The following is a 24,988-nucleotide window of genomic DNA, read 5'->3' as shown; positions in this document are numbered from 1 at the left end:
GGTCCTTCCCCCATAGAAATATAAAAGTTTTTTAACGTTCTTCTCAGCTTCGCCTCCCTCCCCACCACCACCTGCAGACCAGTACAACCACCACCTCTCCCCCCATCTCTGAATTCCTACTAGAGGTATACTCGGGGATTTATTTGGGTCCCCACCCCAGTCAGTTCTTTTCTGTCTCCATCCCATTCCCATAGTTTTGTTTCCCCATCCCCAACCTGCATTTAATAGGCCTTGTAATGTCTTCCTTCCTCTCCCCCTCTACCCCCAGGTCCAGCTCTTTTTCTCCTTTCCTCCAGCCTCAAGTCCAAATCTCTCTTTCCCTTCGCCCCCTTCTGCCATGTTCCACCCATAAGAAATCAGGAAGTGATATCAGTAAGGGTTGGACATGGCAGAAGGAAGCCTGCCAGGCCAACACAGGCACCAAAAATGAATTGCTACAGCCACCTCTGAGATACACTGGGGAGGGTGTTCAGAGATGAGGGGAGTGTTGTGCCACTGCTGAGTAGGACTGAACCAACAATAAATAGGCCTGTGCCCATTCAGGCCCACCTATAGCTATAGCACTAGTTTTGACCCTAAACTTATTGGTTGGAGTGAACCTCTACCTGCCCAGTAACTGTTTCTCTAACAGCCTTGACTCACCCTCCCCAAATCTCTGTGCAATAATATGTCAGGAATTTTTATTTCCTACCCCTATGTAGATTGTTCTAGTCTGAAATCTCCTAGATATTCCTTCCTAGAATTCATAGCAGATGTCTGAAAAACCAGCATTTGGTTACTCACCTAATGTTACAGGACTTTGCAAATCCTACTTTTGTTTTTGAAGTTAATTTCAATCAGGGGTCCTCAAATCTAATCCAGCCTGGTTTTCAGGATTTCCACAAAAAATATGCATGAGATCTATTTGCATTTACTGCTTCCATTGCATGCAAATAGATCTCATACATATTTATTGATCATCTCAGAATGGAGCTAATTATAATATGTAAATATATACCTGCTATTATTAAAATTCTAATAAATTAATTTTCAACATTTATTAATTTAATATATACTTTTTTATAATAAATATAATAAAAGTCTTCCAATCTCAATTGTAGTTCATGGATACTTTTTTAAAGTCAATGTTTTTTTCATATCCCTCTTCAAAAGCAACCACAGTCAATTTTTATTTAAATACTAGTCTTATAGCCCGTTACATTAATGGGAGCTAGAATATATGTGTGTGTGTCTCTCTTTATTTCTTTTTCTCTCTCTCTCTCCTTAGCCGCTTTCTTTCTTTCTGTCTTTCTTTTTCCTTGGCTGTCCATCACCACCCCTTGCCTGCTCCCCCTGTCCATTCTCCCTTCCTTTTACCTCCCCTGTGTCCACCACCACCCCTTCACAGCTCTCCTTATGCAGCAGCAGCCCTTCTCCCTTTGTTTTACCTCCCCCCTGTCCAGCAGCACCTTCCTTCTCCCCCTGTCCAACATTAGGCCTCCGTTCCTTTTTCTTCACCCACCCCCTGTCCATCAGCACCTCTTTCCTTCTCCCCCTGTCCAGCAGTAGGCGTCCCTTCCTTTTTCTCCCCCCCTCCTCCTTCTTATCCCTATGATACAGTTACCTTGCTCTGCCCCTGATCAGAGGTTCCCGACAGCCGCCCAGTTGCACCCATTGGAAAAGTTCCCTCTGCGGCATCCCGCACCTCTCCTTACGCGACTCCCGCTTTCTTTCTTTCTGTCTGTCTCTGTCCCTGGCCCCCTTTGTCTGTTTGTCTTTCTTTATAGCTCCCTGCACCTGTGTCTTTCTTCTTGTCTTTCTGTCTCCTTTCCTCCCTCTGTCTGTCTGTCCAAAGCAGCATTCCCTCCCCCTCCATTTCCCTCCCCCATACCAGTTCCCTGTGCACCTGCCCCTGTGTCTTTCTTCTTGTCTTTCTGTCTCCCTTCTTCCCTCTGTCTGTGTGTCCAAAGCAGCATTCCCTTCCCCTCCATTTCCCTCCCCCCACACCAGTTCCCTGTGCACCTGCCCCTGTGTCTTTCTTCTTGTCTTTCTGTCTCCCTTCCTCCCTTTGTCTGTGTGTCCAAAGCAGCATTCCCTCCCCCCACACCAGTTCCCTGTGCAGCAGCATTATTGTTTCCTCTACCCCCTTTCCCTTCCCACAGTCGCGACTACAAACGCGGGCCCGAGTCCTTTGCCAGCGGGCCCCCTCCCTTCCCTTCCCTTCCAGCGGGTCCGAGTACACATGGCGATTCAAGCAGCGTGTCCAGCAGTCTTCACACGCTGCTTCGGGTCCTTCTACTGGCCTGATTTACTCTGGCACGTCCGGAGCAAATCAAGGTAGTAGAAGGGCCCGAAGCAGCATGTGAAGACTGCTGGACACGCTGCTGAAATCGTCAGTCGGGGCCACGGTAAGGGAAGGGGGGGGCGGCGGCGGAAATCTTCTTCTACCTTGCCTCTCCTCCACCGTCGAGAGTCAGCGCCAGGAGCTTTAAAGGCTGGTGGTTCCGCGTTGAAACAATCGCGCGGCTCTTTGAAAACTGTGACGCCGCTGGAGCCGGGAGACGACGGAGAGGGCAGGGGGTGAGCCGCGCATGCGCACTTCCTAGCTACAGCTCACGGAAAACGGACCCACGCTTAGGAAATGCGCATGTGCGGCTTACCGTTTTATTATATTAGATACTGTATTTTTATTATATAACACAAATCTTAACAATATATTATACATTAAACATAAATGAATCCATATTGCACTTTCAGTTTCTAAAACCTGTATTATCCCACAATACAGTGGGTACAGTACAGATATTGCATGGGTGTTATACCTAGCTATACTGTATTCTTGTTCTAGATCTGTTGTTTTATTTTCTTTACAGGATTGTAAGGAGCGAAGCAAACAGGAATACAAAAGTTTGCATTCCATATCAAAGGAGTAGAAATGGAAGTCACATCCTAGCTCCTCTTCTGCAAGCAAGGGCAGATTTTTCTAATGCCAGCTATCTTTCTTCTTTAAAGGACAGAAGATTATTGTTTCCACACTATGGCTGAATCTTGCTGGCCCCACTGGACAGGAACATTCTCCATATCGACCTGTACAACACAGGCATTTCTATAGATAGGGATTAGTGTTAGCCTTCAAGTTCTTTTATCTCACATTTCTCTTTTTAGATAAATGAAGTTAGAATACTTTAATCCATGGAGAAAACTATAAGTATTATGCAGTAAAATAATCCTCCCCTCCCCCGATGAAATAAACCAACCTTACTTCTCAATAAGCCAACCAATGAGCTACATCAAAGAGAAATACAGACAAAGCAGCTGCCTACTCGAGGAAAGCTATACCAGAAATCACGTGCACTTCCTCATACCTGTTGTTAGTCATGAATGGGTGCTCATGATACCCACAGCTGTAAATAAAAACAGGGACAGTAAGCCTTGAGTGAAGACAAGTATTACAAGCTGCAATAGAAGTCATGACGGTCATTTTCTTCAGACAGCCACAAGGGGCAGCAGTGAGTAGGCTTTGTTCCTGCCCCTGGTCATCCCCACTAGACCACCAGGGAAATAAGGTAGGCCCGAGGGGGCCTATCTATACTGGGAAGGTGTGGTTTTGGGAAATATTCTGGAGGAGAGGGGTCAGAATGGTGCAGGCTATGGGGAGATGGGTTCCAGGGACCCAGAAAGTTGTGCAATAGTTAGGCAGGTCCCAGCCAATATTTAGCCAGGATCCACTATGTGCATCCCGACTGAATATCAGCTGGGACCCACATATGCTTTGATGACCGCTGCTTATGATTAGCACCGGATATTCAGTGCTGGCTAAGCACTGAACATCCAGGCTAATTTAGCTGGAGACGGTCAGTGTTTAAAAAAATGCTGACCACCACTGGCTGCATATCAGCCAGAAAATTAATGCAGCAAAACGATTGATCTAGCTTAAACCACATAGCTACCTATTTAAGGGGCTGAATCTTACCAGTGTGCCAGTCACTGATAATAAATACATTCAGGGCAGCCAATTCACCAGATAGCAGCACCGAGTATACATGAACAATGTAAATGCTGCAGCCAGCACTTAAAACAAGCACTGACCACAATGAATCAGTAGCGATCTAAGGTATTATTGCACTGAGATATCTAGGCAAACCAGATGAATCAATCAGTTATTATCTGCCACTGTGCACTTTCAAATAAAAATCTCTCTTTTCCTCATACTCTGCCTTTGTAAAACTCTGAAACCGAATGCCGTAAAACTTGCATCACGTGATAAACTGAGACTTTTGCAGTGATCTTTTAAAATGCACTAGTTAGGTGCCATTGACTCGTGCTGAAGTCCTAGCCACTTGATGAATTACAGATCTAAAAAGAAATCATTTTTGTGCCAGTCCGGTAAGGTCCTCCAGCGTCATCCCTACGGTTGTTTCCAACATGTCCAGCCATCTGATTGCAGGTCATCCTCTTCGCCTGGTTCCTTCGATCTTCCCTTCTCCAATGATCTCTCTCTTCTGACAGTGTGACCAAAATAAGACAGTCGTAACTTCATCATTTGGGCTTTGAGCGACATAGCCAGTTTGATCTCTTCCAGAATTGATTTGTTAAGTTCTTCTGGTGGTCCACGGCATGCATAAAATCCTTCTCCAGCACCAAAGCTCAAACGAGTCAATCTTCTTTCTGTCTTGTTTCTGTAGTGTTTTGCCCTAGCATTAAACAAGCCCATTGACAGGCTAACAACAGAATATATTTTGCAATCTCTCGCAAGGAAACTTTTAAACAGTGTAATTAATTAATATAGAAATAAAAGTGAGGCTTTATGTGTCAGCATTTCTAGAAGTTTGATCATGGGTAATCATGGCACATAATTTATTTACATTTTGCAGGCTTTCTTCATAGTTATTATTTCAGAAGCTGAAACAATACACACAGCATATCAGTCATAACATTTAATGATGTGGAGATTGTTGCCTTATAAAACTCACAGCTGGATAGCTACATGGCTCAAGGCAAAAGCATATTTTAAAATCCAGTGCTCTGGGAGGTGAATGCTTATTAAAATGTTATGTCCATTAAAAATATATGATGTATCATTGGGCATTCTATGTGATCCCCATCCCAACCCTTTTCAGATGAGGCAGAGCATGGCAATTGTGTTTGTCAGGTCGACAGCTCTGTTTATCATGATATGAAAAGTAACTTCTGAGCCACAAATAAAGTGCACTTAAAAACAATCTAATCCTCAAAAGCTTCAAGCAAGTCTGTATCATGAGGTAACCAAAATATGCAAGTTAACTCGGTTCTTAGACCAAATATAGTTGGTTGTATTTTACATTCACCTGTTTTTGGCCCTTTTAGATGAGAGTCTGCCCTTCTTGATAGAAGATGGTTATGATAACAAATTATTAATTTGAATTTATTTATTTAGGTTTATTAACTGCGTTTTTCAAGAGAAGATTTACCCAATGTTGTTTAAAATGCATTGAATAGTAATCAGGTACGCTTAAGTATTTTCCCTATCTGTCTTGGCAGGCTCATACTCTAACTCAGGCCTGCATAACTTCAGCCCTCGCCAGGCCAGGTTTTCAGGATTTTCCCAATGATTATGCATGAGATCTATTTGCATGCACTGCTTTCAATGCATATTCATTGGGGAAATCCCGAAAACCCTACTGGATTCTGCCCTCGAGGACCGGAGTTGTGCAGGCCTGATCTAACTGGTATCTGAGACAATGGATGGATTGAGTGGCTTCCCAAGGTCACAGGGGAGTAGGCTGGGATTGAGCTCACAACCTCAAAGTGCTGAAACAGCAGCTCTAACCATTAGGCCACTCCCTCCCTCGCTTCTATAACACTTCTTCTCCAGCTAGGATTTCAGTAACTGTTAATTTTTTCATAACACTACGTAACACAATTTTTGTTCCTGGGTAGTAAGTGTAATTTCCTGATTGCTCATGCCTAAAAAGTATAGAAAATGTCTGTTATTTCCATAAAACTTTGCTTTTGTGACCAGGATAGTCAAATTTTCAATTTACCTATTTAAAACCTGAAAACGTTAATTTCTCATCTTTTCATTCTTATAAAGCAACATATGAATCACAAGTAACATGTATTTATATTGAAGTTATACAAAGATGACAACAGAAGATTTAGAAGTAAGTAATTTTTCAAGATTTGCAATTATATTGTAAATCACTTTCACAAATCAGTTCCTAGATGTAGTCTCCCATCATGTTCTCATCATATTGTCCATGGTAGCGGCATTCGAAGTCCAGTATATCCTGGTGAAAGCACACACTTTGCTCCTCTGAGTATGTTCCCATGTTCTCCTTGAATGTCTCAAGATGAGCATCAAGGACATGGACTTTGAGAGACATCCTAAAGACCATTTTACTGTAATTCTTCAGCAGATTCTCAACTAACTCCATATAGTTCTTGGCCTTGTAATTGCCCCAGAAGTCTTGAACCACTGCAACAAAGCTGTTCCAAGCTGCTTTCTCCTTCCTAATTAGCATCTTGGGAAATTCCTTGCACTCCAGAATCTTCTTTATCTTTGGTCCAATGAAGACACCAGCTTTGACCTTTGCCTCAGACAGATTAGGGAAGATGTCTTGAAGGCTAACTCCTTAACTAGAGCTCTGACAAATTGTTTCATTAGGTCCAATTTGATGTGCAATGGTGGCATCAGCACATTCTGGGGGTCCACCAGTAGTTCATGTTATTTCTCCCCACAGAGAACTCAGTCCACTGTGGTCAGTCCCACATTTGGTAGTACGCCTAAGTGTCCCTGCTGTCCCAAAGGCAGAGATAGCAGAGAAACTTGGTAAAACCACCTTGGAGACCCATTAGGAATGCTACCATTTTGAAGTATTCAATGACCTCCAAGCAGTACTCCTCATACTTCAAAGCATCTAGTAAGGTCTTGATGCTGTTGTAATCCTTTTTGATATGCACTGAGTGAGCCAGTGGAAAAGACGGGTACTTGTTCCTGTTATGGAGCAGCACAGCTTTGATGCTCCTGGATGAGCCATCTATGAAGAGATGCAATTCTGTTGGGTTACAGGCAATTACAATAGCCTCAAACAGACTGGCCACATTGTGGCAGAAGCAGAGCCCATCTTGATGGGTGAAGAAGGTGGAAAAGCTTGGTGACACTTCCTCTGATCTGTGACTTGCATACTTTCATCCAACAAGATGTCAGAAATTCGGCATTGGTGAAATCAAGATCTTTGATCAAGCCATTGAGGTCTTTTTTTGGTTTGGATAGTATGGGATTCTCTCATCAGCTGCACCACTGATATTGTAAACTGGATCTAGAATGTCTCCCTCACTCTCTAACTTGCTGCTTTCTTCTGAAGACAACTGCTCTCTCTCTCTGGGGGAGTGGGTATGGGGAGCTCAGGGCAATGTGGCACTGGGGTAATGGATGAATGAATGGCCAGATATGTGATTGCAGATTCATTCTTTCCAGTTTGACCTTTGGAAGGCTCCACCTTGCAGAAGTAGTAGTTGTTTGAGTGGTCAGTGGGTTCCCGCCAAATTCCTGGGAAACCAAAGTTCATGGCTTTTTCCCTCTATACCCCACCCCAAAAATAATAGTACTAATTGTAATGCAATTTCTTCCATCCATTTTTCAATATACACACAATATAATTTTATTAATACATAATGGTAACCACAAAATTTAAAAAAACCACAAAGCACACTGTATGCAGAGAAAATATTAATTATAATTTATATTTGGGAGGTTTTTTTTCAAAGAGGTCAAGGCAGATGACTTTAAAATATGCAATCAGTAACAACTATAGAAAAATAGTCAAATATAAAGCAAAATATAGACAGCAGATATAAATTCACAAAACTGACACATTTTGATCACTAAATTGAAAATAAAATTATTTTTCCTTCAGCTCTAGACAGAGCCAAATCGATATCAGGAGCCTCTCTGAGCTCTCTTGCTCACACCCTTCCTTTCCCTCTTGTTACTTCTGAAGGATTAGGATCGGAAGGCGGTCCTAAAATAGCTTTGTTGGAAGCTCCCGATTCTCAGTTAACTGAGGGAGTTACATATTTGCAACTTCCTCAAATGCTTCCTGGTATAGAGCTAACTTTTTGGAAGAAACACCTCAGGAAGTTACTTTAAAAGATATTTGGAAATTGAATTCCAGGATGGAGAATAAGTTGAAGTCAGTGACCAAGCAAGTAGGTGGTTGAAAAATTGGGGAATGTGGATTCTAAAATACAAATGTTACTTGCTGAAAAACCTAGGTTTCTAATCTCCAATTATTCTCTGCTTCATCAACAAAAGATTCTTTGAATATTCATCTTAATCTTGAAATGATGGAGAATACTGTGAGGATTTGGAACCTGCGTTTAATTAATTTTCCACATACACACCTGATCTCTCCAGAGATCCTCCTTCTCCTGTCTCAAGAAGAATTAGGTTTGGAGAATGCGGGCACAATGCAGTTTTCTAATTATTATTATTTGCCTCAAAAAAAGAAAATTGTTAGTGAACAGGGTGTAGACCAGCTTGTCTCAACTGAATTTAATCTTACTGAATTTTTAGAAGATTCACAAGACTTGATACAATCTAGGTCCACCTTACTGGTTTCATGTGTAAACGAATCAGATAAACTTTTGGTTATGAAAATGTATTCAGAAATAAAGAGGCTAAGGGCTCCTTTTACTAAGGTGTGCTAGCGTTTTTAGCGCGCACACAAGATTAACACACGCTAGCTGAAAAATTACCACCTGCTTAAAAGGAGGCAGTAGCGGCTAGCGCACACGGCATTTTAGCGCGCGCTATTCCATGTGTTAAGGGCCTAACGCACCTTTGTAAAAGGAGCCCTAAGTTTTGTGGAGATAAAATAATGATTTTCCCAGATGTGGCTAGACCTACGCAGCTCAGAAAGAAAGCCTTTTTGGCACTGAAGTGTAGGTCTAGGTGTCACTTTTTTCTTTAAATTTCTGTGCAAGTGCCTGCTAAATTTTCAGAATAAAAAATATGTTTTTTGGGATCCCACCCAACTAGAAAATTTTCTCTCATTTAACAAGAAATAAGATATGAACCTTGTCTTTTGGTCAGGACTTTACGTTAAGGTTATTCAATTTAAATGCCTGAGATATTTAGAAGGTAAAAATCCTATGTAATTTTCTTCAAAAATTGCTTTGTATTGTTGGAACATCCTTCTCTCATATTTGTAGGATAGAAGGAACTTCTATGTCATGATATATGATCATTTGTTGTTTTTCCCTTATTTTTCTGTGTAAAGTTCATTATCGTTAATCTTTTGTATTTCAAAAGTGTGAAAAAAAAATTTTCAATTAAAAAAAAAAAAATTTCTACCTTTGGTGATTTCATGAGTCTTTGGTTGCATTTAATATTTCTTTCTTTCTGCCTCCTGCACACTTCCTCTCCTCCGGATCACATTCCCTTCCCCAACCAACATCTCTCTTTCTCTGTCCCTCCATGAGTCCAACTTTTCTTCCTTTCTCTTCCACCCCTATTGGAAATATGTCTCCCTCTCTCACTGTCCATCTGTCTTGAGAAATCCAGATCTCTCTCCCACCCCCTCTACTGCCACATCCAACATTTCTCCCTTTCTCATCCCCAGGATCATATGCAGCATTTTTCACCACTGCCCACCAGCCCCATGCCTATTTCTTCTTCTATCACCCCAATCCAGCACAATGCCACATTTCTCCCTCCATCACTATGTCCAACATTCCTCCCCATTGCATCCCCTTCAATCTGCCCTCTCAACCATCATATCCAACATTTCTCCCTCTCATACTTCTATTCTCCACGCATCTCTACCTCACTCCTCTCTCTATGCCCAATTTTCCTTTCTTCCTTTCCCCATGTGCACCATCTCTCATTCACATACTCATGCCCATCAATTCTCCCTTTCTAGTCCCTCCCTCCTATGTCCTATGTTAGTGCCCCCATGTTCATGCCCCTTTCCTTCCTTCTGTGTTGAGTTCATGCCCCTTCGCCCTTCCTGCCTCCCGCATGAGATCCCTGCTAGCCCCCCACTGAAGCTGCTGCTGCCATCGCTGGGGATCCCTCCTTGCCTCCCTGTCTGCCCGCCTGTTGAACCACTCCCCCACCCCTGAAGCTGGCCCTGCCACCTCGCCATAGCCAGACATGCTCCATCCCCTCCAGCAGCAACTTCATGGAACAATTGGCTGGTTCAGAACCTTCTCTCCGACATCAGAATTGAGGTCGGTGCGGGGGGGGGGAAGGGCTTGTGGGCCAGCCGCTTGCAGCATGTGAGTCACTGCATGCACCATGGCCTGTTTCTGCGCAGAGTTGCTGTGGGGGGGGGATGGAGCATTTCCAGCTATAGCAAGGTGGCAGGGTCGGCTTCGGGGATGGGGGTGGTGCAGCGGGTGGGCAGGCAGGGAGGCATGGAGGGATCCCTGAGGTGGTGGCTTCAGTGGGGGTCAGGTTGGGATCCCCGGAAGCAGTGGCCAGGCAACGTACCCCCACCAGGCGTCCTGCATGCCCCCAAGGGTATACGGTATGTACCGCATGTTGAGAAATACTGCCCTAGAGCATGAGGCTCTGTACCAGCTGTTTTTTTCATTTTTGGTATTGGGGGGGAGGGGGGTTTCAGCCCTGGCAGTCATAGCAGTGAGAAGGAAATGCAGCAGGAGGGGCAGTCCTTAGGTCGTGATTCCTAAGAATAAGCACCTCTAGCTAATAGCAACCCCATACCTTAATGTTTTTCCCTTACTTGTTCTTTTCTTTTGAAATTGTAGTTCTACCCTCCCCTCTAGTTTGTGTTGTCTAATGTTCGTCTATTGTACGTCCCTATTTGCATATTTTATTTCATATACATCGCTTTGAATTTATTATAAAAGCATTTTATCAAATTTTAAATAAAACTTGGAAACTTTGAATGCAAAAGCGGTTGATGCTGGAAGGGGAGGGAAAGGAGAAACAAGAGGAAGGGCTAGGCCATATATGGAAGGGGAGGGAGTGGGAATCACTCTGCTCCACGGTGGCGTCAGTATCAACAAAACTGGACAGTTGGATTTTATGGTTCAAAGCAGTGTATTTTCAAATAACCGGTTAAAAGAAAACAGAATAAGGTTAAATGAACAATTGTCTCAACAGAGGAAGATGAATAGTGGAGTGCTGCAAGAAATTGATGCTTTTTTAACATATTTCTAAATGATCTGAAAATGAGAACTATGAATGAGGTGAACAAATTTGCAGACACAAAACTATTCAAAGTTGTTAAATCACATACAGACAACATGAAATTGCAGGAGGACCTTGAGAGGCTGGAAGACTAGACATCTAAATGCTCACTATTCAATTAGTTTCCACCATATTATGTCCAAAGAGCAACAACACCATGCTTCTCAGAAAGCCACACTATACCTGTTGAGTTTTATAGGTATTCAGTGTGGTAGCCGTCCTCATAGGGGCATATATAAGGTGAAGTTATTTTTCTTAGGATATCTGATTTTATTGTGTTATATTCATTGACTTCATGAAAAATAATAAAGTGCCAGTGCTTATTCATACATAGGACTTCATAAACTTTCTAAATTTCTTAAGAAATGCCACTTAGCTTGGAAAAGTTCTTTCACAATCCCCACCAACACGTTTCAAACATCTTCCTCAGGGTCGGGGACGGCGTTTACTATAAGAACAAAAACCGTCATTAGATCATACTAACAAACCAAAATAAAAGCGCATAAGATAATATAGAAAGCTCACCAGAACAATTCACAATGTTAGGAGTACTAAATCCATCATCTTCATACCGGGGCAAAAACATGGCCGCAGCGTTGAGGGTGGAACTAAATGGGGGAACCCCCTCTGACGTCAACCAACTTACACCAATAGGGAGCTTACCATTCACATAATACCACCCACCCAGGAAATACTCATCCAAAATAGCTCACACAGCCACAGTCATCCAATCACTCACTAAATTCAAACCATGAGGAATCATGGAATTTAACTCAAACATCCATCGGAGTTCCTTGATATTTAAAGTGTGTTCAATATTACCACCCTCCCACCCGACTTGAACTACATCAAAGATCCGCCATCTCAGATCTGTGATCCTATGTTTAAAGAGAGCCCAATGACGAACTAAGGAGGCTGATTCAGACCCTGTATTAACCTGAGATTTGTGCACATTTAACCTGATATTAATGGACCTGATGGTGCAACCGATGTATATTTTGGGGCATGGGCACTGAATCATATAAATGATGTGGGACGATTTACAATCAGTTCGAGTTTTAGCGAAGTAAGTTTTACCCGACTGGGGATGTACCCAGCTGTCACCTGGAATGTGAGATATGAAAGATTATTTTGAAACATTGGCATGTAGCTAGACTAGTATTAGACATGGATGTGGGTGTTCCGATTTTTGCATATAAGCGAGCGAAGAATTTGGGTGAACTTATTAAAACTAGTAGGCATTATGATGAATGTACCCAAAAAGGCCATTTTATGTGTGGTCAATGCCAATGGTGTGAGTTCGTCATAACCGGTGATAGCTGGGTGCATCCCCAGTCGGGTAAAACTTACTTCGCTAAAACTCGAACTGATTGTAAATCGTCCCACGTCATTTATATGATTCAGTCCCTGAAGTGCCTCTCCATGGTCCAGGAAGCCAAAGTTCATCTCTTTGCACCATCCCCATAGCCATTCGTTTGTCCTCTGGATCCGTTCTTCTCTAGCTCTCCCCTTGTCTCTTACTGGTAGGATGGAGGAGAAAACCACCTACGCTTCCACCTGCTTCAGCTTCTCACCTAGGGCTCTAAAGTCACCCGGTATCTTCTCTGGTGAGTTCCTGGTGGTGTCCTTTGTCCCAACATGGATGAGGAGCATTGGGTAGTGGTCTTGGGGTTTGATTACTTTTCCTACGCAGGCAGTCACATCCCGGATCCTGGCTCCTGGTAGACAGCAGACCTCTCTTGATTGTAGATCTGGTCTGCATACCGGTCCCTCGGTTCCCCGTAGCAGAGAGTCCCCAATGACAACTACTCTGCACTTCTTGGGGGGGTGCTGATTCGTTGCTTCTTGAGTTGGGGTCGTCTGCTGGGTTTCAAGATTACGCTCCTGGATGTCCTCCTCAGTTCTGCTGGCAGGTCTTTCTTGTAGGAGTTGAAATCTGCTGCTCAGGGTGATTTGCAGTGTCGATGTGAGGTTGCTGTGCTTGCATGAAGATAACGAAGAGGAGTACTGCCTTCTGTTTTTACTTGCAGAGGTGACTAGTTGCCAGATGTCATCGTCTCGAGTCTCTTCTTGTACCCCAGTCGTTACTTCCAATGCTGCAAGTCTGGTCGGTTCGGGTGTCTCGAAGATGGACCTGTCTTTGTGCACTTGCTCGGAGACTTGAGACAGTTCTTGAAGGACTTCGTCGATGAACACCTCACCCTCCCAGATACTTCTTAGCCACCGCACTTCTTCCCTCAGACTCGTCAGTTCTTGCAGGATGTCATCGTTGGGCTGTTGCTGGGTGTCCTCTTCTGTCTGCACAGAGACCGAAATCTTCAGCTGGGGCTCGGCTTCGGTCTGCACATAGACCTCCGTCATCCATCGGGGGGGGGGTTCTCTTCGGTCTGCACGGAGTCTGCGGTCTTCGTCTGGACCTCTTCGGCAGCCAGAGTGCTGATTTTGATTGCAGTCTTGGCGCTTCTAGTCTTCCCTGCCATTCCTGATCTTGTCTTTGGTGGTCTGGCTGTGTGTTTCTGCTAGGCGCTGTTTGTTTTTGGCTATGAGTCTCTGCTGGGTGCTTTCTGTTGCTAACTACACACTAGCTGTCTGTTTATGCAAATCTCCTGGCTGTGTCTGTTGGGCCTATCTGGTGGTGCTGGCTCTGTGTCTCTATTGGGTGCTATCTATTGCTAGCTATGTGCTGGGTATTATCTGTCGCTAGCTGTGTGCTAGTTGGTCTGCCTTCTAGCTTGTTAGTTCTGTTGTGTTAACTTTGTTCTTACCTTGCTGCCTTCTAGGTGTTCTTGTGTTGACAACTTGGCCCTTCTTAATGCCCTTCACAAAGGCGCTCTCGCTAAGGCGAGCACCTTTGCTGCTCACCTTCGACGCACGCCAAATGGCTGCGTGCCGTTGGCTCGCCTCCTTTTAAGGGGAAGCCCGAGCGCTGACTCTGCCTCTGATGTGGTGGGGGTGGGCAGAGCACCCTCTCGCCGCTACCCTAAGCTGCCTGCCTTCTCCCCTTCTGGCTCACCTTCTCCTTCTCACCCCTTCTCCCTCGCCTCCTCTTCCTCTTGGTGGTGCCTCGTGCACGCGGTTCTCGCAGCCAAAAGCAACTTCTTAATGCTCCGGCTTGCCTCCTTTTAAGGAGAAGCCTGGGCGCTGACTCTGCCTCTGATGCGGTGGGGGTGGGCGGAGCTCCCTCTTGCCGCTACCCCAAGCTGCCTGCCTTCTCCCCTTCTGGCTTTCCATCTACTTTTTCCCCTTCTACCTCGTCTCCTCCTCCTTTTGGTGGTGCCTTGTGCATGTGGCTCTCACGGCCGAAAGCAACTGCTTCGCGCTCCGGCTTGCCTCCTTTTAAGGAGGAGCCCAGGGCACTGATTCTGCCTCTGATGCGGTGGGGGTGGGCAGAGCTCCCTCTCGCCGCTACCCCAAGCTGCCTGCCTTCTCCCCTTCTGGCTATCCTTCTCCTTCTCTCCCCTTCTCCCTCGCCTCCTCCTCTTCTCAGTGGTGCCTCATGCATGCGGCTCTCGCGGCCGAAAGCTCTGTCTGCCTGGTAGAGTACTTGCATGAGTTCTGGAACTATTAATTCACTTTAAGGTAGATTCCACAACCAACTGTGATGTAACTGTGGTTTGTCAAAACCTGGGCACGATTTTCATGGAGTCACTGGAACTGAAAGTTGAGATTCCCAGTTTTTGAATAAGGCTTCCTTCATAAGATTGTACAGAGGAACCTTTAAAAAGACCTTAGGCCATTCCTTGTAGTCAAGAGCATACATGAGCTCTGCTCGAGGCTCTGACTCAGCTTCCATGTTAATTGGAAGCACCTGCCTCATTTGTCAGATAAACTTTGTAAAAGACAGACTTTCTGAAGGCAACCTTCATCTAAGAGGTGGAGGAGCTATATCAGAAGGAATCCCATGGTGATAGGTCTGAGTCAGCCCTTGCTGATGTAGAACATTGAGAGCATCGAGATGGATGTCAAGAGGAATGTCAAGATGATGAGGTGTACTCCATAGAAGAAAATGGACATCTCCCTGACTTGGATGCTCAATGTCATAGTCTCCAAGATCAATTTCCTATTGGAGTTTGAGTTCACTGATCGGACTGGGCTGAAACTGGGTGTGTTGGTGCAGTAATTTACATAGCATACAACTGCAACATCCCAGCTAGTTCCTTCTGCAACAGCACTTTCAACTGTTCTTGCTGAGATGACACCAGTACCAATATTGGCAAGGGTACATTAGGCAGTCTGCGTCGGGTGTCTGGGCATTGGGGACCTTGATGTCGAGGCATGCCTCAGAGGAGATACCAATTGTAGAGATAGTGATCTAGCATCAGTAATTGAAGCTTAGAGTGCGGCGATGATGCTTATGCCTGTTTCGTAAGGGAGAGATATTTATGCTTCTTAGCTTTTTTACAAAGCTCCCCCAATGCAGATGTTGCCAACACCATTGATACCTGTGTCAGTGCTTGTATCGAGCAATGTTGAGCATCATCATTGGAGTTTCTAGCCATAGTTAATACAGTTGACCCAAAAAATTTCTCAAACTGCAATTTCCTGGCTTTAAGCAACCTCTTTTGCAATTCTAAGCAGAGCGTGAATGAAGTATCTCAATGTTGAGGACCAAGGCACTGGAGGCACAAGTTATGTGGGTTATTGTCTGATATGGCCCTTTGACATCAAATACACTGCTTGAAGCTACTAATCTCTGTGGACATGGAAGAAAAACCTGCAACGCAATGTCAAAGGACTCAATGGTCCGGGGAGGTCGAGTAAATGGTATACTGAAAATGAGTCAACATGCCTGACCTGAGAACAGGCTGAAAAGAGTCCGTAGGCTCAAAATCAAAAATTAAAAATTTTGATTTGAAATGGACGGGATATATTGAAAACAGAAAATTATGAATAAAAGAACAGAGAGGTACAAAATATTTGCAGAAAATATATGTGCTAGAGAAACTCTGAGAACAGCTTCTCCGCTCCATGGAAAACTGAGAACTGAAGGTCCAATGAGCCGACGTTGGGCATGAAGTCACTCGCCCATGCACAGTACGGGCAGTCTCGAGATTTTTAAAATGGCAATACACTTTTGCACTGTCCATACTGGGTTCTGGGAATGACATCATCCCCACATGTGAGAATATGCTGCCTGCTTGTCCTTGGATAAAGGTTGTTATGCCTTGCATTCTCTTATGGGATTGTCCTGCAGGATCCTTGCAATAGTTTTTCAGCAGTAATCTTCCCACAAGTGAGACAGATTTCTGCCTAGGGATAAGTGAAATTTGCAGTCATGGAGTGACATCTACAGGACACAGGTTGCATCGACTTATATGGGAATGCTAAACAACAGCATCAACCCAAACAATAATCAGGATCCTATTTTCATAAAAGTTTTGTCGTAGCCACAGAACTGAAGATGTCCATTGAAAAACTGAACCCATAGAATTAAAACATGATCCAGCAAAAATTTAAGTTCTAATTTCATTAAACCATATTTTATTCAATAAACATTTACCTGGTTGGAAGGACACTTCTCTTGCCTTTTTCTTTGGTGTATACTATAGTAAGGCAAGATCTTTTTTGCTTGTTTGGCTCCTCTGGTTGCCCACTGCATTAGCAAGGGGCATATTTTTGATGAATTAACATGCTTAGTTTTGGAATAACTCACTAAATCCATTCACTGGAGGATGTTATGAGATAGTTACATCAGAAAGAGCAACAATGGATTTTTCATCTGAAGACTATGCACCTGTGGGGTTTAAATACTGTGGGGTTCATAATCAAAACCAGAAAACATCTAAAAACTGGCCTAAATCGGCACTTGAACGATCAGTAACATAAGTCGTCCAAGTACCGATAATCAAACTGGGTTTTAGATGCATGTAAAAACGACCTAGGCCTTCACAGTGCTGCTGAATGACCAGAGCTAAAAGGAGTGTTTCAGGAGGAGTGTCGAGGGTGGGATTTGGGCGGAATATGGACCGTCCTAGACTTAGCTGTACCGCATGTATAACCGAAAGTTTTACAACACTGCCAAGACGGAAATTGGACTTTGTGACTTAGGCCATCTAAAACCAGGTCTAAGTCACAAGAAGGTATCCAAAGTGATCAGATAAGCATTGCAGACGCAAAGTACAGACACTCACACACTGCCCCAGTGATCACTGACACACCCTACATAAAACATGTAATAACAACTTGGCATATCTGCCTCCTGAACATCAGCACCTGCAGCCTGGCATAGGAAAGCCTAGTAGAGCTGCACAGAGGTGGTTTAAGTGGTCTTGGGGGTGGGTTAGTGAACCATGGAGAGGAGGACCTAGGCCCATAAGCCACTCTAATCACTGCATTCATGGAGAAACATGTACACCCCCCAAAACCCTGTACTGCCATATAAGTGGCTCCTGCAGCCATAAGGGCTATTGGGGTAGTAGATAGGTGGGTCTAGTAGATTCTGGGGGTGTTTTGGGGGGTTCACCATGACCTATAAGGGAGCTGTTGTGAGATGTTTATGTGGGACCCTTTTTGTGAAGTTCACAGCAGTGCCCTGTAAGGTGCCCCACTACTCTGTTGCCATGTCTGGGTGTCTAGTCCCTTACTTTTCTGGCCCCTCCCATGCCCAGAGAGTCTTTTTCTAAGCATTTTTGAGTTGGACGAATTTTTGGTTGAAAATGGGGTATAAAGATGGACGACTTAGCGGTCTGGATGATCAGACAGCTGGATGTATAGTTGGACGATTTTCAAAAAATAAAAATAAAAATATGCTGGACGTATTTTTTGAAAATGTACCTTTTCCCGTGTCTGATTTTGAACGCCTTGTGACTTAGGCCAAAATGGACTTAGACATTTCTTTTTATTATGCCCCTCCTTCGCCAGATACGGTCTCCAAAACTGAACACAATACTCCAAGTGGGGCCTAACATAGAACCTAGCATTAAATAGCTACAATTTAGATTATTCTTACCATTTCCCAATGTGCACTTGCCAACTTTGAATTGTATCTGCCATTTGGACGTTGCCTTCCAATTTCCTAAGGTCCCCCATTCAATTTCTCACAGGCTGCATGTTATTTAATAGTTTGATGTCATCTATAGATTTAATCATCTAATTTATCATTACCATTTCCAGATCATTTGTAAATATGTTAAAAAGCACTGGTCCTAATACAGATCCCTGGGGGGCTCCACTATTCACCCTCCTCCATTGAAAGAATTAACCATTTAACCCTACCCTCTGTTTCTATCTTTTAATCAGTTCCTAGTCCACAACAGAACATTGCCTCCTATCCCATGACTAATTTTCTCAGGAGCCTCTCATAAGGAAATTTGTCAAAAGCTTTCTTAAAGTCTAGATACAATATGTCAACCAGCTATCCTTTATCCACATTTATTCACACCTTCAAAGAAATGCAGCAAATTGGTGAGGCAAGACCTTTCTTGGCAAACTTTTTCAAGAGAGACAGAGCTCATTTCATGTCGGCACATAGGTCTCAAAAATGCCTCTATCAGGATTTTTAATGATGCTCTTCTTATGGGAATGCAAGTTTTCTATTTCACCATTCTCTGGACTGAGTTGCAGTGTTTGTCAAGTTTGAAGATAAGCAGCAAACTTTTTTTGTTTTTCTTTGCTGGATTTTTTTTTTGGGGGGGTTGTATTTGTACAGAGCACAGTGGTTCTACTTCTATATTGGACATTTTAGTTTAAAGGAGGTTGAGAATGCTTCATCACTGTTACTTTTTTGGAGTTCATTTTGATGTGGAGTTTTTTTTAGACCCATGATAGAAAGTGAGTCTGCATTATGGAGTTGATGCTAACTATTGAAGCTCTCTTTTGACATTGAGGTTTTATTCTCCACTATTTTTTTTGTACATTTTATTAATGGTTAGTTCTTTCCTCCTTTGACATTTAAAAAAAAAAAAAAATTCAGTGATCTATATCCTACATCTTTTGTGTATTATAAGGTAATTGAAATCACCCATTATTATACTGTTGCCCAATTTATCTGCTTTCCTAATTTCTGTAAACATTTCTTCATCTGTCTCCTCATTCTGTCCCAGAGGACAGTAGCACAACCCTACCTGTATATGCCTTCCCTTCACTCATGGAATTTCCATCCATATGGATTCCATGCTGCTATGTCATGCAGAATGTTTATTGTATTTGATTCATATCCATCTTTAACATATAGCATAACCACTCCTCCCTCCAATTTGATCTACTCCATCATTGCAATATAATTTGTACCCTGGCAACATAGTGTCCCATTGATTGTCCACCAGGTTTCCAAGATGCCTATTATATTTACCTCTTCATTTAGTGCTATATATTCTAACTCTCCCATCTTAGTTTTTAGGCTTCTAGCATTTGTATAGACACTTCAAATTGTGTTTTTTCCTTACGTTTAAAAGCTGCATAGAAGTTGATAGGGATACATTGCATCCTTTACTCTGCTTTCCTCTTAAACACCTCTCTATTGGGATTCCCTAAATGTCCTATTTCAAACCTAAGAGCCTGGCAAGGGGGAGTAAAAGAAAAAAAGGACTTGGAAACTTCAGAGTGTTTCCTATACAAAGCTCCTCCAAGTTTAAGGGAAGTCTTAGCTCAAGTTAATCAGAATTACCTAGATCAGGAACCATTTGGACTATGTAGCCCTGGAACCGCAGCGCTGGAAACGGAAAAATACTGAACATTCCATGGCTGCATGAAACTCTTAGGGCAGCGGTCTCCAACCTTGTTCATGAAAAGGGTCATAGTATGAATACGAGGAAGCTCTGAGAGCCATCAAAGATTTCAAGTTTACACATACTACTAATTTTGTAAACTGCCTTGACCTGCTTGTTCAGAGTGGGTATTAAACATTACAAATTAATACTAATATTGATTCTATAACACATCAAGGATATATTTTAAAAACTCACTTTATTTTGGATTGTCAACAGTAGCACATTTCATAAATGAGACACCTGGGTAACACACTTAAGAGATTGTAGTTACTATATCAAATGGGCAAGCAAGATTGAAATTAACACATTTACAAGATTTGAAGAGCATTTCAGCCAGCTGTTTGAAGGTCTCTATGGAGGACTTCAGGGAGCCGCATGTGGCACTAGGGCTGTGGTTGGAGACCACTGCCTTAGAGGTGAATCACACAGAACTACTTCGATGAAAGAATTCCCAATCGTTTCATCCTAGCGCTTGCAACCATAGCACTGAGAATTATTTTGAATTTCAGGATGTATTTTACCAACAAATTACAGGAACTACTATGGATGCAGTAATGGCAACAGACATAGCAAATTTATATGTGGTCCATTTTGAGTCTTTATATCTACAAGTATATCCACTTCAAGACTATACAGATGTTATATAGATTATATCCATATTTGACTATACAGATGTTATATAGATGATATCTTTATATTATGAAAAGGAGATATAGCCCAAATGAGCACATTTCATGAATGGCTGTATACCAGAGATCCCAAACTCCACTTTAAAATGAGTGCGGATAAAAAAGAAATCAATTTCCTTGATTTGCTTATCCGTAAGGACAAATATCATCTGATCACTTCACTATATAAGAAACCTACCGACTGAAACGTTTATCTCCAATATACCAGCAATCATAACCCTGCTTTAAAGAAAAATCTACCATATTCACAGTTTCTAGACTCAAAAGGATTTGCACCAATCCATCAGATTGTGAAGAGAATGCACAACAGATGGCCAGAAGATTTACTCAATGAGGATATCCTGTTTCATCTATCCAAAAAGGTTATCATAAAGCATGTCTAAGAGAGAGCTCTCCTTCAGCCTACTATGAGGTCAAACCCTTACATTGTATGTACTCTGAGATATACTCATCTATCAAAGGATATACAGAAGATTATCAGAGCAAATTGGAAAATATTAGAAGGCCATGATTGCTTCAAAGATAATTGATACCTTCAACATTACCTGGGTTGAACATCTCATTATTATCCACCACTGGACATTCTCAACACAAGAACACAAGAATAGTCCATCTAGCCCAGTTTCCTGTTTCCAACAGTGGCCAATCCAGGTCACAAGTACCTGGCAGAAATCCAAATAGCAGCAACGTTCCATGCTATCGATCCAGGACAAGCAGCAGCTTCCCCCACTTCTGTCTTACTTAGCGCAGTTGTTCTACAGTATGTTCCCTTTGTTTAGAACTTCAATAATTTATTCATCCAAAAACTCAAAATAATGTTGTCTGAAATTGATCCAAAAACAAAAAACAAACTGCAGGCAACTATGTACGAGATGCAGGCAATATTTATTATACCAAATATTTCTTTATGCAGTTAAAAATACCACCTTATAACAAACCAAAGGACCTTAATATGTCCACACCAAGATTCGTGCGGCATATACCATCTTCAAATTACCATAGAACATATATTCCTTATTATGCACTTTGATTGTAAATTATATACATTTATCTCTTATAGTTCAAGTAACTTAATCAGTTTTATATTACAAATCATATATATTTACCTTTAATAATTCAAGTAATTTAATCAGTCTTCATAATTCATATGATTTAATAGTTTTGTATTACATCACAATAAGTATATTTGATACCATTTACAGTTCTTTATGGACTGCTATGGTTTCAAATGGTAAAGTCACTGTGTACCTTGGTGTTTAATGCCTAGATTTATTGTTGAGACTTCAAGATTATGTTTACATGCTCCCCCCCTTTTTTCTCTCTCCAATTAGCAACTATAAGAAATTGGTTCACTTTTCATTGTTTGTGTTTTATTCCAGCTTTACACTATTTTTAGTTTCCACACACACGGTGCTTTTTACTTTCTATGAGCGAGATATCTCTCTAAGAGATATAATAATTTCTTGGCTTTTTGAGGCAACCAAACAGTTGTTTTTAAACATCTTAAGACATGTGGTTTAAACCTATCGCAGCTATCCATTCCCTCAGCCCGCCCTCCTTAAAAAATACAATAACTTCCTGCCATTTAGACTTCTTAAGACACGTTGTTTAAGCCTATCGTAGTATCTATTCCCTAAGCCCGCCCTCTTTTCTGATTTGTCAGCTTTCTGCAGTGTCTCCACATTTCTAGCCAATCGCAGCGTTCCACACTCTCAGATTGCCCCTTTATCCCAGGACAAGCAGGCAGCATATTCTTGACTGATGGGTAACGGCACCGACGGAGCCCCGGTACGGACAATTTTAGAGTGATTGCACTCTAAGAACTTGGAAAGTTCCAGTAGACCGCACCGCGCACGCGCGAGTGCCTTCCCGCCCGACAGAGGCGCGTGGTCCCCAGTTTCTTAGTTTCCGCGGAGCTAAGAAGACGCGTTTCCTCAACGGCCGTTGAAGAAATTTTTTCGATCTTCCCGCTCGCGTAAACCTTTGTTGAAATAAAGGTTTCTTTATTTCTTTTGTTTTTCTTTAAAAAAAAAAAATAAAAAACTAACTTTCATTTTTCGTTTCGCCCCGGCGGGGCCTGTTGCCACAATCGAAGCCTCGGCCTTCGATTTGGCAGAGGCTGTCTTTACTTTCATGCCCCCTCAGCCCGGGTTTAAAAAGTGCCAGTGGTGCGCTAGGCCAATCTCACTGACAGACCCGCATAACTGGTGTCTGCAGTGTCTTGGTCCCGACCATCAAGCGTCCACTTGCACCCGCTGTGCAACTTTGAAAAAGAGAACACTTAAAAACCGCCAAATCCAACAGCGGTTACTCTTCGGTGCCGAGATGTCCGATTCCACCGTACCGGCACCGACATCGGTTCCATCTCAATCGGCACCGACTTCATCGACACCGCGCGATACCGCGCCGGCGTCGCATCCAGCAGGTAAGCCGGCTAAGAAGCCTTCCCCGCTGGAGCGTCCTCCGGTCTCCACTGCAGTGAGTCCAATCCTGCTGACCTCGAGGCGCCCACGGAAGCGCTCCGCTCCGATTGAAGTTAGTCCCTCGACATCAGGTTCTTCGTCGGAGTGTCGAGCAGCACCCAAGGTACCGCAGAAGAAAAAAGCGGTACCGGTGCCTTCGCTGGACGAGCGTATTGCCGCCGTTCTGCAGGTACAGCTGAGTGAGCAACTCCAACAGCTACTTCCTGCTCTTTTACCCCAGAACCTTCCAGTTCCGGTCCGGTCGGAGCCACCGGTACCGATGGTGGAACGCCCTCTTTTATCGGCATCCACTTTGTCGGTACCGGTTCTTACCACCTCATCGACTTCGATGCCGATTTTAGCTCCAGAACCTAAATCTCACCACCAGGCGGTACAAACCTCGGTACCAGCACAACAGGTTGCATCGCCTGGTACCGTATCCATGAGGTCGGGCAAGTCCACCCATAAAACCCGACACCTGGAACCCTCCACACCAGAGTCTCGACACCATGGCTCTCAGGTTAGGGATCCTGATTTATGGGGCGATTCTGAAGAGCCCTTTCTGTCCGAAGGTGAATGCTCTTCTGATGAGGAGGAACGCCTTGTTACAAATCCCTCTTCTCACCTGGATTCCACATCTTTTCCATCTTTCTTAAAAGAAATGTGTGAATCTTTGTCTATTCCCTTGGAGGCTGAGTCAAAGAAATCTAAGGCATTTCTTGATGCATTGGACTTTGACCAGCCTCCAAGGGAATTTCTTAAACTTCCTCTCCATGATATTTTGAGAGAAACGTTTTATAAAAACCTAGAGACTCCCCTGACTGTCCCAGGAGCCCCTCGTAAACTGGACTCATTATACAGGGTAATCCCTATTCCTGGGTTTGATAAACCTCAGCTCCCGCATGAATCTCTTTTGGTGGAGTCCACCTTAAAGAAATCAGCGGGAGCTAATGTGTATGCCTCAGTCCCTCCTGGCAGAGAAGGAAAATCAATGGACAAATTTGGCAAGCGTTTATATCAAAACGCCATGCTAGCCAACAGATCAGGAAACTATGCTTTTCATTTCTCATTTTATTTAAAGCATTTAATCCAAACAATATCTACTTTTGAGAAATATCTTCCTGATCGCAAAAAATCTAATTTTCATGCTTGTGCTTCCTCTCTTCTCCAGTTGAGGAAGTTTCTAGTAAGGTCAATTTATGATACCTTCGAATTGACTTCTAGGGCCACGGCTATGTCAGTGGCTATGCGCAGGTTGGCATGGCTCAGGATCTCAGAACTAGAGGTAAACCACCAAGACCGTCTAGCAAATGCACCTTGCTTAGGGGATGAGCTGTTTGGTGATTCCATGGATTCCACGACACAAAAACTATCGGCACATGAGACACGTTGGGATACTCTCCTAAAGAATAAAAAGAAGACTCCCCCTACTAGGCCTTTCCGACAACAATCGGCCTACCAACGCCGCTATGCTGCTCGCCCCTTACCTCAGGCTACTCAACAGCCTAGACGTCAGCGACAACAACAGCAAAGTCAACCTCCGAGGCCGACGCAACAGCAACAGAAACCTCCTCCACCTCAAAAGTCTACCCAGCCCTTTTGACGTGTTTCTCCAGAGCATAGCCAATATTCCACCATCTGCCCATCTTCCTCAACCGATAGGAGGGCGCCTGACCTATTATCTCAGCCGTTGGGAGATCATTACATCCGATCAATGGGTCCTCAACATCATCCGCCACGGCTACTCTCTCAACTTCCAGACTTGTCCCAATCAAAGTCTGCCAAAAGAGTCTGCTTTGAACACTCCTCAAACCTCTCTCCTTATTCAAGAGGTTCAATCCCTCCTTCTTCTGAACGCCATAGAAGTTCCTCTAGATCAGAAGGGACAGGGATTTTACTCCCGTTACTTCCTAGTTCCAAAGAAAACAGGAGATCTCAGGCCCCTATTAG

This window comes from Geotrypetes seraphini, chromosome 1 (assembly GCF_902459505.1).
Source record: "Geotrypetes seraphini chromosome 1, aGeoSer1.1, whole genome shotgun sequence".
Classification (NCBI taxonomy): domain Eukaryota; kingdom Metazoa; phylum Chordata; class Amphibia; order Gymnophiona; family Dermophiidae; genus Geotrypetes; species Geotrypetes seraphini.
Note: the sequence above shows the minus strand (reverse complement) of the source record.